The 13,731-nt window shown below is 38.6% G+C and overlaps 1 long non-coding RNA gene across 1 annotated transcript; it reads left to right on the forward strand.

Moving 5' to 3' along the window:
- The first annotated feature begins 1,612 nt into the window (after nucleotides 1-1,612).
- LOC112160547 lies at nucleotides 1,613-13,242 on the forward strand. Its single transcript, XR_002921691.2, has 3 exons — nucleotides 1,613-1,999; nucleotides 2,098-2,230; nucleotides 12,217-13,242. It is a non-coding gene; the product is annotated as an uncharacterized LOC112160547 (long non-coding RNA).
- The last annotated feature ends 489 nt before the right edge of the window (nucleotides 13,243-13,731 follow it).

A 13,731-nucleotide genomic window follows, 5' to 3' on the forward strand; every position in this document is an offset into this window, starting at 1 on the left:
CACTTTAGAGAGCTGCTTTTGCCCTAAAACTGCAAGATTTGCTTTATATTTAAGCCTTAATGAACACTTTTAAGTGAAACAAACAAAAAAAAAGAGAATGCAGATGATCACAACTAAATATGAGTTGGCTTGACTAAATAAGAATCAAAATGATCTTAATAAGAAAATAAAATATGTTATTTGATTTGATTTGATATGTTAATTTTCTGCATCCGTAAAATTACCTGCATGAAGCCCAATTAGGCAAATTTCCTTTGTGATTTTGGGCTATATAAATAAAATTGAAAATTGAATTTAATTAAATTGCTCTAATAACATTCAGAATGTCACAAAAACCAGTGAAATTCAGACTGAAAAAAAGCTGGTTAGTTTCTGAATCGCTTTTTTTAAAATTTTATTAATTATAAATTATATATAAATTATATTATGAATTATAAATTCTAAAATGAGGAATTAAACATTTAGTCAGAGGTTTTATAATACATTTCCCATTTTTATTAATGTTAAATATGTTTACTTTGCCTTTAGCCTGGTGGGTTGTCTGTCCCAGAATGGTACAGGTCATGTTTATTTATTAAGTTTAGGAGGATAGGTTTTTTTTTTTTTTTTTAGCTATTTCCCTATTATTTCAGACTTGATGGATGCAGAACGTGCAGAACCTTTACCCAACAGCAGGAGCAAATAAGTTTACTGATGAAAACAAGCAATGATGCAGCTTTTGTTACAGCTTGAATTTTGTAGCGCAGCAGTTTGTTAAAAATCCACGGACATTTTAAAATAAAGCCACTCTGTGTTATTCTCTCTGTGCTTTTTAATCTTATCTGAAGCAGCTTCAAAATATTTCCAAAATAATCAGAAATTACATATTTTATTTGTCTGCAGTTAAAAATTCTTAGGCTCATAATGCTGACATTCTGGTATCCTCAGAAAGAAAATGTTAAAATGTCAAGTCCTGTTGAATTTCCTTCCTTCATCTGCATTACTGACAGTCAGGTGTATTTAAAAGACGCCTCTAAATCTACACAGTGGATTTTTTTTGTGTTAAATGTTCCTGAAGTCCGATCTGAAAAACATTTGCTTCGCATTTAACCTCAGCATGCTTTGAGCACAACAGGAAAGACGCATCGATGCAAGTTTACCAAAAATACCAGCTGCTGAATTTGTTATGAAAATATTAAGCCGAAGAAATAAATGAAAAGAGATGCAGTCAAGTCAAAAATCTTGTTACCCCTCAAAAAATATTCCTGAAGTAAAGTACAAAATATTTACCTAAGTACACTATTTAAGCTAATTTACTTCATTAATATAAAATTATATTTTACTTTTTTGCAAATAAATGAAACAGCAGATGTGTCAAACACTATTAGGAACACAAATACTAAAGAAAAGTGAACATTTTATGCTTTTTCTAACTCTTTTTGACAATTTAATATATTATTATGTTGCTGTATATTAAAATACATTTAAAATTTGCTAAATTAGCTAAAAAATAGTTCAAAAAACATCATCTGTTTATAAAGTAAGCATAAAAATGCTTGTGACACCAGATGAGACATTGCTCTTCAGCTGACATCTGTTCCTGCAGAAGTTGATAACAACTGTGATTGTGTGTCTGAGCTGCAGCTTAGTGAAAAGGCACCTTTGAGTTGTTTATTTTCACAATCATGTGCAACAATAATACCTCTACCCTATACACCAGTGTTACCTTAAAATGTGTGTGTGTCTGCGAGAGTGTGTGTGATTACCCATGCTGTTATCAGCAGCACGCCGCCATTCACTCCGCCTGAAATGAAAGGTTTTCCTCTGTCACAAAGCAGTTTCTTTGTTTCCATGGCGCTATGATTCTGTCAAAATCCGAGGGAAAAACAGAGGGGGAGAGAAAAAAAAATCAATTTCCCCCCAATCACCAGCAGCAGTCTCAGCCTAGCAGGCCGCCGCCATGCAAGAGCACACGCCAGCACATGCAAGCATGGCCAGTGGGAGACACATAAACAGAAAAGTAAGTTACCCTTGTGACTTCAGTCTGTTAATTTGATTTTTTTCTTCTTTTTGCCTGCTGAAGGTGGACAACAGTTCACTATATCTTGGATATTTCAGATAATAGCAGCAGAAAAGGTAATGATCCTGGGAGACCAAAATGAAGACATCTCTTGTCTATCTGCAGCTCAAAACCAGTGGATCTGCAACATATTGACAAAAGCTGTTTGCTGTGACTAAGAAGATCAAACAGGTATTTATTCCCAAATCTCACAGTGGGTGTTTGCTTCTGTTAAAGAAGACGCAGCCCCACCATTCTTTCTGTAAAGAAAAGAAGCGCACACAGCTAACATGAAATTGCAAAAAAGTTGCATTGCGTGTCAGTTTGTTCTGACAATCGATGAATGACATTTGAACATCACCCCAAAAAAGTGAAGTTTATACTGTCATTTTGGAGAAATCGTTATGACTAAAGTTTGTGAAATAACTTTCATCCAAATGTATACTTAAACCCTTTGTGCGATATTATGGGATCCTGATGACCCCACCCTTACATTGACGTGTTTGTTATCCCTCCCATGACAACTGTGGACAAAGGTGGACAGGATTCCATGTCTGCCATGGACACCAGAGACAATTAAAAATCATTGAAAAAAAGAGTTGTGGGTTCCAGAAGACCTTAACGTGTCGACGACAACACAATGGTTAAGTGATGTGTCTTGAGCTGCGTTCACACTGATTGCAATTCGTGTAGCAGAGGTGTCCAGCTTTAGTGTTAATAGTACAAGATATGAATTGAGCCAATCGGAGGTCTAGCTGAGCGATTTAAGCGGTCTAATAGCAGCGCTACTTGAGTGGCGCGGCCAGAGTTTAAATATCTGAATTTGGATCGCATCTGCTAATTAGGAACTCAGCTTTGGTCGTGTGACGTTTATTTTTGCTTTTATTTTTCCCTTCTCTGGTTAATGCGAGACAGTGATGCTGTCATACAGACACAGCCCCCGCAGTGAGAGTTAAGTAGCTCCCGATAACGGAAGAATCTCAGAATTATCTCATGAACCCAGACATGTAGACGTGTAACCGATGTTTCTGTAGAACTCTTCACAATAAATAAACCAGATTTCTCAATTTCTTGCGTGTCTTCCATACATTCTAAGTGAGATATCTACAGACACCAGTCCATGGATCAATCATCCTAAAAACAGCAGAGTCAAGTTCATACAGGCGGCGAGCGGCGAAAGAGGGGCAGGCCACGCCCAAATGCAAAATGTCACTGCGCAGCAACCTAAATGCAAGTTATTCAGTCAATTCGGCAAGTCTCTGCACTGTGGCATTTGAAATTAGGAGGTGGCAGTTGCATTTTTACATTCAACATGGTGGTTTTAAGAAAAAGTAACTTTTTTTTTACAATTTTCTCCAAAAGTTGACATCGGTCAGTGGCCGCCAGGGCACATTTTAAGGTCATGCTGTGGCAGTCCTGTGACAGACGGGAATGACCAATCGCTGACCGAAAGTAGCTCTGATTGGACGATGTGTAAGTGTCTCTGGACGACAGCCGTCCTATCATGTGCCACTGGCTGCCTAGTAGCTCTGGGGTATATAAAAAAACGTCTGACGGCCGCCTGACTGCCAATGTCTATATTCATGACCACACCAACAATTTTCAAAAAAATTGGGTGGGGGGGCATGAAATCTTGAAGATTCTGCCAACGCCTTTCCATCGCTCCATCGTTCCATGGTGGTAGTTGTATATTAGACCTTTGCATCAAGCGAGGCAGAACTCAATAAATCACCAGGAGCTGCGACAACACAGAAACCAACCAAAAAGACAGGCGTTCACTAATGGGACAAGAAATGCAAAATATCTGCTTACAATAAACCCATACAGACTATAAAACAAGAGAAAACAGAATCATTTCTCATCACTGAGAACAGAAGCTAAAATCACAGATCTATTTATCTGCATCTTTGATGAAGGACGAACCAGAACTAACTGTGGTAAAAAACAAAAATCGACATGATTGTGAAGAAGCAAAAGGACCTAAAATAACAGAAGAAACACCCTGACAAGATGTAATTAAACAAAAGTGAAATGGGAAAAAAACAGAAATAAAATCTGCAATCCTCACAAATTTTAGGGTAAAAGTGATGGCTCAGCTTTAAAAAAAATAAAATTAAATTAAAAAAAAAGAATATGATGTCTGAAGTACGAGTGGGTGGAACAGAGATGATTCATTTTTCAATGTGCTTTAATCCGGGAGTCAAAAGGTTGCACTTTGAAAGCCAACTATGCAGGTTTTTGTATTTATTAATATAAATTTCTGTCTCTAACCTTGATTTTTCAACAGGAAACCACAACAGAGCACAAAAAGGCTAACAGAGATATTCAAATAAACCTAATTTGATGCTTTTTTTTTGCCTTTTTTACCTTAGATTGTGTATAACAGAATTAATATCCACTCTGGCCTTTGCTACACCAGTCATAACTGTTAGCAGAGATTAGGAGTAACAAGGTATCTATTACAAAAGACAAGAAAAAGTTCAGAGAAGGAAGGATTGGATTGAGTGTGTTGAGGAGTCACATATAGTGCTTTATGATGAAGGAGTGTTTATACGCTGGGCTTTTAGGAATGCAGTCTCTTCATTACAGTGTTAGTCCCAAACCACCAAAGTACAACCTGTGCATTAACTGTCAAATGTGTAGTATTGCATATACAGTGCAGAACCGTGTGCGGCCTAACACACAAAGATAAACTCTGAATGTCCCTCTCTTTTAATATACAAAATGTAAATTATATCTCGTAACTGTGAAAAAAAATAATGCCAAAATAATAATCATTGGTAAAGTCGCAATGCGGTCAAACTGCCTATATCAACTAAAGCCCCCACCATTGATGAGTATTTTTAGCCGCCCATTTTGTTCTGTGTCAAATTTCCATAAAACATGATTCATTTTTGCCTTTTTTTTTCTTTTAATCTAGTTGAAGATTTTGCAAGTTTGACACTGTGCGCTTCAGATTTAGTTTCATTTACAGATGTCAACACGGCTTTAGATCTACTTAATCTTAAAATGACATTGTGTATGCATTGTGTTTTTCCTATTTTTGTTACAATTATGCAAATGCAAAACTGTGAATTACTAATTTATGCTTTAGAAATTGCTAGTCCAGAATTTTACTGTAAACACAGTGGCACTGAAGTGCAAATCATACCAATAAATTAGTGCATAAACATATTTAAGTTTGAAACGACAACTAAAAAACAAAACAAATAATGAAAAAAAAAAACATCATAACACTGTTGGAATCAGAAGAAAATTTCAGAAACTAAAACATAATTTTAATAAATAAATAAAACGTTAAGAAAAAATAAATTAATTTCTAGAAATCAAAAGAAACTTAAAAAACAAAACACAATAAAAAACTGTAAAAGCAGTGGGGGATATCGCTGATTGGATGATGGCATTTGAGTTTTATTAATGTCCTTCTACTAATAAAGGTTTTATGATTCATACAAATCCGATCCAGTATAGTGCCATGAAGTTTAACTTTCAATTGAAATGATGGACTTTTTCTTATATTTTTGTGTTGTGATTTGTTGGTATGATTTGCACTTTAAGGCCACCGTATTTTCTTTTTTCCCCTCACATCTTGGTTGTGCATTTTCTCCATGAAAACAAGTTACCTCAAAGGCAGCGCCAGTGGCTCAGAAATCGGAGAGATTTTATCCCGACTATCCCGATAGTGTTGCTTATCTTTGCCATGTGTGAAGTTTCTCTGTCAGTATAAAGGTGGACCTTTCATAAAAAGTTTCAGTCTGCAAAATGAAAAAGCTAGAGGGCACCAACCGGTAAGCTGATCCGTAAAGAAAAATACGTTTAAAAGAGAGAGCATGAGGTAAAGGGTCTGATTTTTACTTAAAAATATAAAAAATGTTTAAAAATGCGACAAATACGATAAAGAAAAAACAAAAGAAGATTGTTTCAAAACCCTCTTGAATAAAAATGCTTTAAATCTGAAATTAAATATGTATTTGTGGGAATGTTTTTAGACAAAATTGGCCCAAAAATCTGCTTTACAAGAACACACACACGTCTACAACTTTCTTCCATAACCTCAAGTGTCCTTGTTTAAAAAATCCTTGACTTTTCTTCTGTTGAAGAAACACTACTTATATATATATATATATATATATTTGCTGCTCAGTATTTGAAGAATTTTAATTAAACCATTCAAAGGATGCGTCATAAATTGTACCTGGTTACAGACGGTGAAGAATGCAGACAGATTTCTGTGCTGTCCATTTCGTTTTCAGTTTGATCTGATCTCAGCCATCCAGTGTCCACATTTTCCTTTACAGGTGCTGCACAGCATCAACCGCTGCCGGGGTTGGGCTGTCACTTACAGAATATTGAGATTTTTCACCTCACCTCCAAACACAACTAAAGGAAGACAACTCTGTTTTGGAGCCTTCAGGGGCCCCAAAAAAACTGTCCTTTTCTCTCAAAAGACTAAACAGACGAAAGGACCCTATGAAGTGTGTCTGTATCTCCCCTGCTGCTTATAGCTAATGCAAGGCCATTAGTGTGTGTGTGTTTGTTTGTGTGCCCCTCTTAGAACCTCTTGATGCTTTTAAGACACTCCTCAAGAATCTTCAAGGCTGCAAACACACACAATGGGCAGTCTGGGATGAGGGAAGTCTGTGCTTATGTGTGCGCGGCTGTTTATTTGTGAGTGTATCTGTGAAAGGCTGCTTGCTGGTCTTCAAGGAAGCTCTCCGAAGTTGGAGACAGGCAGCCAGGACATCAAACCTCGTCACTAAAGAGGCTTTCATAGAAATAAAGAGGCAGGTGATGAAGATGAGGAGGAGGAGGAGTAATTAGGAGAAGATGAGAGAGAATGGATTCAATGCTTTTATCTCTTTAGGTTTTTAAGGTTAAAGTGAGGTCAGAAGAAGAAGAGTTTGGAGTAAACAAACAGGAGAAAACAGGAAAATGTACTAACGATAGATAGATAGATAGATAGATAGATAGATAGATAGATAGATAGATAGATAGATAGATAGATGGATAGATGGATAGATGGATAGAACAGCCCATCTGAAGGAGTTAGAAGTTGCTTATATATTGCATCAAGGCTATAAATCTTCATTTCTCACATTGATCACAAACAGGTCCTGCAAATACAATTTCAAATTTAAAAGCTAATGCACAAAAAAGCTTAAAAAAATCAATTTTTATTCCACTAAGGCAGACCCATATTGCGAGAAAGTAGACAAAAATCAAAGCTGATACATACATTTTCCTGTGAAATCATTCCTTTCTGGCACAGCGTAACGAAGTTCGGGAGAACATAAAGCTCATACTTTCTCCTGTTTTTGGGGGAGAAATAGCGATGAAATGCGGCAGAAGTTTAGACTATTAGATTTATTACCCAGGGGCCACAAGAAAACAATGTCTGATGGGAAAGTGAAGCATCCCGTCTAAAAGAGATTAGAGACGTGTGGGCGCTCCTCACGGGGTGAGGTCATGGCCAAAATAAAAGAAAAAAAGACATACCAAATTGCAACTTAACCCCCTCAAAACCCATACCACACACGCATGAAACCTTCTGCACACACAGTCTGCATTATTTACGTATTTAATGAGCCATATGGAAAACATGCAATTAAACAATGTGTTGATTGATCTCATATTTTACCCTTTTCAACTTGAATAAAGTCAATTACCATCAAATGAAACATAAAAACTCCACTTTTATTTGAAAAAGAAAAACCAAAAAACTTTTGAAATGACATCTAGTCGAACTCCCTTCCTTGGAAAATGTATTGTTAAGAGCTAAAACTGATCATCTAAGGCTTTAAAATCCAGCTAATAAAACTGAAGAGTCAAGAAAACTAGAGACAGTTTCAAAGGGAAACATCATATCGGTACTATTACAATATGTGAACGTTTATTCATTTTTCTCATCTTTTTTTCACTCTGTTGTAATTTTTTCTGCTAAATGTTAAGAAAATCTTTTGTTTAAACGTTTAAGTTGTGTAACTAAGAATGCTATAGCCTTATAGTTATTACTAAATCACATGTACTCATATGGGGTGTTTACAGGTACGAGGGTGCTGCAGGTTTTTGCGTTGTCCGAGCCTCGTTGTGGGGTGTAGAGGAAAGCGGCTGCATAAAATGGAACGTACCATTGTTGTTCTTGTGGTAAGTGTATTTGTATGGCTAGTAGAAGTTGCACGCACTTTTGAAGTACGGGTGATGCTATCGTACTGTAGACATTGGTTAAAAGTGAGGACTAAGGGGTGACTCCAACTTTTACATTTTCTTTTCATTTTTCTATTCTAAAACTGAAAAAAAGAAACCCTGTCCAGTTAATGTTTGCAGAAGCATATTTCATCAGTTTGGTTTGTGGTTTTAACTTTCCACTGTCCGCTGCGTGTGATCCCTTTATGTCTAAGTAGACATGGATTAAAGCCTTTTTTCGGCACTGTAAGAAAAAAAGGCAGCAAACTGTGAAAGATTGTCTGATCTGATCCTAAACACTCTTTCATTCCTTTCATATGTGCTAATACCCCTGTCCTTCTTTTATCCATCAAAGCTTTATTGAGACAGATGATCTCAATAGGTTTGCACTCTTAAGAACAGATGGAAAGGCACATTATAGAAACCTGCATTAAACAGACACGGGTATGAATGGTGTGAATCAGGAAATAAAAGACACTTTCATCATTATGTGGACTGCTGTTTCTGCAGAGCACCTGCGAAAAGCAGCTAAGCGCAGGGAGCTTTCATGGCCGTCTTTCTTACCGCGCACTTTACGTCTTTCAGCGCGAGAGTCTCAAGTATTTCTGTTTATTTTGGGCTGCTCATTTTTAAAGCTTTGTTGATGGAGTTTTGCAGTCAATAATATCACCTCTAATAAATTTGCATTATGTAAGGCGCTCTGGCTCAAGTGGCAGGCCGCCTTGAGAGTGGTGAAAGTGCACTCGCTCTTTCCCTGTAAAGTGCATCTCCACATTGAAGAAGAGGGAAAAAACTGATGAAATGGTGGTGGAGGGGGATGAGGATGGCCTTTGCTTTGGGACAATTGAAAGAGTGGGAATAAAAGAGAGAAAACGAAATCAGACAAAAAGGGAAAGAAGGACAATAAAAGATGGATTGAGACAGAAGAAAAAGACAAAAGAGTGGGAGAGGTCAGAAGGGAAGAGGAGGGGAGCGTCAGCATATTGATCCGGCAGACCTGTCGGCAGCCAGACAGACAGCAAGATGTCTGTCCTTGTGCTGCCACTCTCTGGCCTGCAGACACCTAACCCCTGCTCTTGTCGGGGTGTTGGCGTCAGACCGGGGGGCACGTGCATGTGTGTGTGAACGCATCGGTGCATGTTCACGTGCACTTCTTTTTGGCATTTAGGTGGCCGTGCCTGTGCAGTCGGCATGTCTGGGCTCTGCGACTTCCAGGGCCTCAGGTGCACAAGTCCTCTCCTCTGTGGAATTAACTAGGCTGCAGTCAGGAAACTAATCTCAAGCCCTCTGTCGCTTTCTCAGGAGTATGGATTTTATCAATACAAAGAGCATCTTGCACCACAGCAGTAATCAGAGATGTAGTCTCGTCTTGAAAATCTGCTGTCATACACCAACCCCCAGCATACGCACATGCAGCCCCATCTGGGAGTTCGTCAGATGGAATTCCTTTTCTGGACAAGAAACAACATTTTAGGACAGAAGAAAAAGGGAACTTTGAGCACTATAACTTGCAGGGGAAATGTATATTTGTCCTGCAAGTTATAGTTATGTCGAATTATGTCGAGTTATGTCGAGTTCTTCCCCTACCCCTCCAATTGTAGGGGCAATTGAAGGGCTAGGGTTGCCAAAATATTTTTTTTAAAGTTAACTCTTGTGGCAGAGGAAATTAGAGCCCTCTGTCGCGACAGTGATCTGGATAAGTGCTTTACTTCATGTGGATGTTCTCTAAGTTTAAATTTAAATGTAGGCAATGACTTTTTGTTTTAGCAGGACTTTTTAAAGTTTAAAACCGATGTTGTTATGTATTTCTGAGCACTGATGTAGCCGGTGACTATTGATGATGTCTTTGCAGATACCATTTTTCCATAACTCTGCGTTTGGAGGGCTAAATGTAGGGGTAGGGAGAAGCTGTAGGGGTAGAGGATGAGTTAAGATTCAGCCTTGATATGTTCTAAAAGCGATTTTGCCAATTTAAGACAAAAAAAAAAACTATTTGCTTTAAGACATAGTTTCTGCAGAGTGGCAGTAGTTCATTAGAAATTTACCACTGAGTTGTGGGAAAACTGTTGGTGTGGAGTAAGCCCGCTCCCACTTCCTGTCACCGTTTTGTTTAAATATTCGTCCTCTAGCTTATTGCCCCTCATAATCCCAAAATAACACTAACAGCACAACAGTTTTGTGCAAGACTCCAGTTTGGGTGAGGAAAACAAAGATGTACATTAGATGAGATTAGATTAGAAATGGTTTATTTCAAGCAATCAAAGCAAGAATAATGCAAAAACAAAAAAAATCAACAGAAATTTACATCTTAATTAATAATTATAATTAGGCATCTATTATAGATTGCTTGAAAGGGAGTGGGAGGAAGCAAATTAATATAATCCCACCCATTTTCTTTGCATCTATTATTTTACGGGTTCATAACTTCTAATCAGATATTTATAACTTACCAACACAGATACAGGTCATTAAGAATTCTTAAGTATCAAAAAATCACATGATCATCTAAATAGACATAACGCTATTTCAGAATTCATCATATCATATGCAGATTAAGTATAGAAATTTTGTGTATGTACATGGATCTAACCGTTTACAAGTGGATGCATCAGAATGACGAGGAGCTTTGCTGTTGTGAGTTCTATGCTAAAATAATAATGCTTCTGATTCACAACAATTTGAATCAAGAAATACTCAGAAATGCAATGTGAAGCTTAACTTTCATTGTGTATGTCCTTCATCATAATGAAAATGTCACAAGAAAATATTAAAAAACACACACAAAAACCCCTTGAATTTTTAAGGAGTGGGTTTTCATCAAAATACAACAGAATTGGTCGTTTCTGCAATTATGTCTTTTCAGCACAGAGTTGTTCTCCTGTTGACCGTGAGGTAATAACGCTGATATCAGAGGCATTTTTGTTGTTGGCATATTGCTTTTGGAAATCAACTAATCAAATTCTCAGTCACCTTCACAGCTTCTAAAAAGAAGACAAACATTTCAGAAAACCTGAGCAAACAAAGAAAAAACTGAGGACATGAAAACCAACAAAAACATATATTGGATGTTTTTCTTTTATCACGTTTAAAGAAAAAATCAGTGAAACTTTCAAGATTTAGTTTACACATGTCAAAATGTGCATGTGTGGAATCTGTGGTTACATTTGTTTTTATGGATGCATTCTTTTGAGTGCGACCTGCTTCGCTATGTCCAATTTTCTATTGAGTGGACGACATTACAGGGTCAGTTTGATAGATTGAGGGTCTTCCTTTCAGTTTCCCAGTCTCTCTGTCTGTCCAACCATTTCAGCTGATCCCATTGTTCAACCTAACCTAGAGAGCTGCTGAATGACCCCAGAGGTCAGAAAATCAGATGCTATTCTCTGTGACCGGCACTAACCTGCAGTTCAGGCGGAAAGCACGCTTTAAAACCGCGCATCCCTCCAGCCAGGAGCACAAACCAAAGAGAGACTGGAAAGATGTGACACTGGATTCAATGGAATAGGTTGTTAGGGTTTTAGACCTGGATCTGGAGGAGGGAAAATGGAGAAAATTAGGCTGTGGGATTACAACCAAAGGCTGCATCACTTAAAAATTTCAGGGATTATTGGATTTGTTGAATATTAGTTTTTAACTTTCATTTTGAACTCTGCAGAAATCCATGTTTTTATTGAGCTTTGAAGATAAATATAGATTTTTCTACATTTGAGAAAAATTGCATTTTAAAGATGGCTGATCCATCCAACAAGCCTATCTTGAATGCGTGACAACTCGCTGTTAATGCTTATGCAGAGCAGCACGAAAGTAAAAAAAAAAAAAAAAAAACTACAGCAACAGACTGGGCAAACGAAAGAAAAGCAGAGCAGAAATAGAGTAGACGGACAGGTAAGTGTACGTGAAAGAAAGTGAAGGAGAGGAGGAAGAAATGAGCGTGGATGAATCTCGAGTTCTTTGGCTAAATTGGACTCCCCGTCTTTCTCTAATTCATGTTTCAGAGCTGCTGCATCGATAGGGAGATGGAGAGGGTGAAGTGGGAGAGCGGGAGAAGAAAGGATGGAAAAGGGAAGACAAATCCATGCAGGGAAGAGCAGAGGGAGACTGCGGCCGCTCTCCCACAGGCAGACAGCAATCAATAAATCAATAGGAAACTGTGGTTGGCTGGAGAACGACTGGGGCTGGGAGGATGGAGGATGGAGGATGGAGGATGGAAAAGAGAGACCAGAATCAAAGCAGCTCCAAGATGGATCGAGCGAGGAGAGGAAGGGTGAGGAGGAGAAATAGAGGGAGACAAGGAGAGTTCAATAGGGGAGGAGGAGGAGAATGCAGGAAGAGGGGAAAAAGTGAATACAGGAAAGGTGGTTATTACAGGAGCTTTTAGGTGGAAGTCCAGCAGGTTTTGGGGTCCCCCCCTCCCCAGTCCGACCTGCAGCAAATCCTGCATCAGCGGTGCAGTGATTGGGCTTGGCACAATGTGATGCCCCGCTGAGGTCTGCCCAATGAACCCAGTGAAGCGCGGCTGTGTCTGGGGTTGGGGGATTGCCCTGGGCCCCCTCTGCCCGCTGGGTGCAGCTCGGCTGACTGGCTGGCTGCCTGGCTGGCTGGACATCGATCTCAGTGGGTTGGAGAGTACAGCTGGACGCACACTGAGAGCTGGGGCTAAATCTGGCTCAGGCTCAATCAACGTTTGCACCTGTCTTTTCCGAAGGGAATTAAACGTAGCAGATAGAGAGAAAGAAAGAGTAATGGTGTGTGTGAGCACGTGTGCGTTTCCGTCTCCGCCGGTGTGCGAGTGCATGCTGGTGTGTATTGGGTTAAGTTTCTGGGTGCGGGGGAGTAGTTAGAAACATCGCAGTTTTCTCATTAGACAACAGTTTTTGCTGCAGCAGGTGAGGCTGGAGCTGCTCCGTGTCTTCGTACAGCCTCCAGTGGCTCCATGTGAAGATGATAAAGTTAAAAAGGAAAACTGCTGATCATCACATGCAATCAACAGACTATTTAAATTGGATTAAATATCAATTCCTACCACTTATTCCTAAAAAAAAGTTCAGTTTTCCTCCTATTATCCAAAAATGTTAAAGTCCCGCTCTAATCAACTTTTGAATGTTTGTAAAACTGTTCCCAAAGGTCTTTTAATTATGAATTTCCTGTTTTCAGGTTAAAAAAAAAGTTGTTTTCTAGAATATAGTTTCTGTAGAGCGGCAGTAGTTCATCAGAAATTTGCCTCTGAGATGTGGGGAGGACTACAGAGGAAGCTTGTCCTTATTTCCCATCATCCCTTTGTTTGCATTCTCTCTCTTACAGCTCCTGACAACCTCAAGCTAACATTAGAGGTGCAACAAAAAATTGAAAGCAATATCATAGCTATCCAGCCACACAGTTTTGACCTAGATGTAAGCTCAAATGAGGAAAATTACGTACATGGAGCTTGTGGCCTGTCGATTTTACATTGTAAAGCTTGGTCCAGTCCGGTAATCGAGGGTTTCCATTGAAAAGACGACCCATTAAAAAGT

Source organism: Oryzias melastigma, linkage group LG3 (genome assembly GCF_002922805.2).
Source record: "Oryzias melastigma strain HK-1 linkage group LG3, ASM292280v2, whole genome shotgun sequence".
NCBI lineage: Eukaryota > Metazoa > Chordata > Actinopteri > Beloniformes > Adrianichthyidae > Oryzias > Oryzias melastigma.